Source organism: Amborella trichopoda, chromosome 2 (genome assembly GCF_054954075.1).
Source record: "Amborella trichopoda isolate Santa Cruz 75 chromosome 2, AtrichopodaSantaCruz75HAP2 v2.0, whole genome shotgun sequence".
NCBI classification, from domain to species: domain Eukaryota; kingdom Viridiplantae; phylum Streptophyta; class Magnoliopsida; order Amborellales; family Amborellaceae; genus Amborella; species Amborella trichopoda.
Genome location: NC_142337.1, coordinates 25,133,802 through 25,137,962, shown reverse-complemented (window position 1 = coordinate 25,137,962; position 4,161 = coordinate 25,133,802). Strand labels below are relative to the sequence as shown.

Below are 4,161 nucleotides of genomic sequence, written 5' to 3'. Positions count from 1 at the left end.
ATCTATTTGCATACATAATTAGAATATTTTAAATTTTAAAAATGGTTAAAATCAAATAGATTTATAAATATATGAAAATATTGAAAATGGACGTTCTAGATAATGTGTTACAAGATGCACTATTTTTGGGACTCAAATACTTTTTTATTTCATATTCATACATCTCAATGTTGAGGTGATCTATTAGATGGTTTTTTCAACATTAAAATAATATTTCCTATAGATTTTTTGAGTAAACAATTTAAGATTGCAACCTTATATAAACTTTTCTATTATTATATATATATATAGAGAAACGATGGGATTAGCCCACTAGCTCATATTGGCTCATATCTCTTTTCTTCTTTCACTCTCTCTCTCGGAATCATATCTCTCGAGGCGCCAACTCTCTCTCTCAAGCTGCTAGGAAGATGGCAGGACCGGTATTCACATCGGACTCGAATCCTAAGATTGAAGGCAAGGCGAAGGCTAAATTCTACGTGTTGGTCTGCGGCCTCATTTCAGCTTACTGGTGGTCTCATGTTCGGTTACGACGTTGGAATCTCATGTATTCTTCACTTTCTCTCTCTTCGCTTATTTAGAGAGAGAAATAATAAATTTGTCGTCAGTTTTATTGAGAGAGAGAGAGAAAGAATTCATGTTGTGTTATGGTGAATGCAGGCGGGGTGACGGCCATGGATGACTTTCTGGAGAAGTTCTATTTGGCAGTGTATGCTCCGAAGTTGAGAGGCCCATGAGAACAACTACTGCAAATTCGACAGCCAAAGGCTCCAAGCCTTCACTTCCTCTCTCTATTTAGCGGCGATGGCCGCCACCTTTTTGGCCGCTTGGGTTTGCAAGAAATATGGGAGGAGGCCGTCGATGAGAGCGGCGTCTCTCTTCTTCTTGGGTGGGGTTGCGCTTACTGCTGCTGCTGTTAACCTCCCCATGTTGATCATCGGAAGGATCCTCGTCGGCCTTGGGATTCGCTTTGCTAATCAGGTACCTACCGATTCTCTCTCTCTCTCTAACATACCATCTCTCTCTCTCCCCCTTGGCGTTCACAACCTAATCTTTTTTTACTTCTTTTTTTCTAGGTATTACAATCTATCTTACATGTTGGTTTGTTATTAGGATACCAAATTATTCGGTAGGTTTGTCATTAAGATGTAACTATTTCTAGTGCTTTGTTATTAGGATACAAATTATTATGTAAGTTTGTTTTAAATTAAGAAAATCTTTTTATAAGGTTTACACCTTAAATTTTATAATTAATGGGCACCTCAATAATCTATTAGAAAAGGCTATTTTGATGTTGCAAAACCATCTAATTCATCATCTCGATATATATATATATATATATATATATATATATATATATATATATATATATATATATATATATATATATATATATATAAGATTTAAAGGTCTAAAAAATACTTCATTTTGCAACACATTATCTGGACTGTCTATTTTCAAGATTTTCATACGTTTATAAACATGCTTGATTTCATCTATTTTTTGGATTTTAAAATTTATAACTACATATGAAAATAGATTCTCGGGTTATCCTAAAAATTTTGGACACCAAAATTGCATCTTGTAACAAAGTTTAGAGGTGTGCCGTACTTTAATTGTTTCCAATATTATTAACATACACTAATCATTCATCTATTCGATTTTAATTGCTCAATTCACTAAATTTTAATCTTTCGTCCTGTACGCATGTCTAATTTTTAATCTGCTGGGTATTGCTCATGACACATACATCTTATCTTGGAAAGCACAGATGAATAACATTTTCTTCTTATTTCTAATTTCATTGTCATACATTTTATATTTGAGTTGGAGGAAATTGGAAAGAGCAGCTTTTATTAATACGAGCTAATGAGACTTATATTTAAGACTTATAGTCCAGTATTTAAGGCGATTTCAACTGGACTATCTTGAGTCGTATAGAAGCCCAAAAAGACTTTAAAATTTTGAAAAAAATTACAAAATCTTTATTAAAAATAAATAGTGCAAAAAATAACTAAACTAAAAAGAAAATTTCTAAAGAAATATTAAAAAATATAGATAAAGTTCAATTTGGAAAAAAAAATCATATATCACTCAAAAAATCCCAGAAAAATTAAAACAAAGGAAAATAAAAAAATAAAGCTTATAATAAACGTAGAATCTTTAAACAAACCAATTAAGGCACACCTCTAAATTTTATCATATAATTTTGGTGTAAAAAATTCTTAGGATTATCTTAACATCAATTTTCATCTCTAATTATAAAATTTTAAACTCCAAAAATGGTAAAAATCGAGTGGATCAATAAACATATTAAAATCTTGAAAATGGACGGTTTAGATAATATGTTGCAAAATACACTATTTATGGGCTCAAAATCTTTTTTTTTTTTTCCACATTCATACATCTCGATATCAAGGTGATCAATTAGAGGCAACCATTTATGATGGATTTTTGAAGTACATCTTTAATTCTACATTTTAATATGGCAACTTGCAACCTTATATAAACCTTTTCCATAAAAAAAAACTCACAAATTATCTTTGAAAACATCAAAATTACATTGGATAAATAGGCACTAACTCTCCTCCAACATCTCAACAGGCAGCTCCCCTGTTTCTATCAGAGATCGCACCATCAAAATGGAGAGGAAGTCTAAACATCCTTTTCCAACTCTTAATCACAGTTGGGATCTTGATTGCCAACCTTGTTAATTACTGGACTTCTTCCTTACACCCCTGGGGTTGAAGGCTCTCTCTCGGCCTTGCTGGTGTACCGGCGGCCTTGCTATGCTTCGGTTCATTGCTCATTGTGGAGACACCAACAAGCTTGATAGAGAGGGAAGACTGAGAAGGGGAAGGCCACTCTTGAGAGAATTAGAGGCACTATGAATGTCGAACCCGAATTCCAGCAGCTTGTCGAGGCATGTGAGGCTGCGAGTGAAGTTAAGCACCCGTACCGCAGGCTCATGAGGCGCGACGGTCATCCACGTCTGTTGATCTCTATGATCCTGCAGGGATCCCCACTCTCTCTCTCTCTCTCTCTCTCTCTCTCTCTCTCTCTCTCTCTCTCTCGCAGTAGTCGAACATTTTCTAATGGCTTGATGGGGTTTATTTTGCAGGTGTTTCAGCAGTTGACTGGGATCAATGCCATCATGTTCTACACCCCTGTCCTTTTCCAGACCATGGGTTTCAAGAATGACGCCTCACTCTTGTCTGCTGTGATCACAGGAACAGTTAATGCCATCTCCACCTTCGTGGGCATTGTCATTGTTGACAGGGTTGGAAGGAAACCTTTGCTGCTCTAAGCTGCAGTCCAGATGTTCATTTGCCAAATATATTTTTCCTCTCTCTCTCCCTTTTATGTTCGAGCACAACTTCTAAAGATCCCTGATAATATCACATTAGGTTTCACTATTCTTTCTCTTCCCTCAATCAAATTTTACTTCTATAATTCTTTGACATAGAAACAATGTAGGGAAGGCCTAAAGGTGGATCAGTTACTGCATATATTACTTATTTTATTCTACACATTTGATTTTTATGATATATTTTCCCTGCAATTTAAAGTTCTTCATTGTAACTACTTGGATTCAAGGTTATTAATAGGATTAAAACCATGTAACTTCTCATATTGGGACTTGCTGGAGCACAGAGAAACTCTGCACATGAAACTTGCCCAAGTTCTAGGTTGAAGCAAAGACAAATAATAATATTCAGACTGGAGCAAAAGTTGGGAAAAGAGAAATTGCATGTTATTTTAAACTTTTTTTTTTTGGGATATTTATTTTTTTTAATATTTTTATTGAGCTCCCTAGTTTTGATTGATAAATGGCCAAATTATTTAGTTCAATGGATTTATAAACAAAAAATTTTCGGTATTTTAGTAATGACAGAAACTTAAATGGGTATTTACATAATTTTTCCAAAAATAAATAGTCTCATAGTATACCATTCCTATTCTAAAATACCTTGCTTTTCTGATTTAATTTTATATTTTAAAATTTGTAATTAGAAAACCTCAAAAGACAAAAAATGGATGTGCTATTAATTAGTTAGGAAGTTCAAATGAAATGAAGTCTATAAAAAATTAAAGGGAAAATATATCCATACAGCATCTTTTCAGACCCAAGATTTCAAAACATATTTGGCGACATATAAA

General features: G+C 33.8%; 1 pseudogene; it reads left to right on the top strand.

The window, feature by feature from the left end:
• Nucleotides 1-410: 410 nt before the first annotated feature.
• LOC18427865 (sugar transport protein 8-like) lies at nucleotides 411-3,307 on the top strand (annotated as a pseudogene).
• Nucleotides 3,308-4,161: the final 854 nt, after the last annotated feature.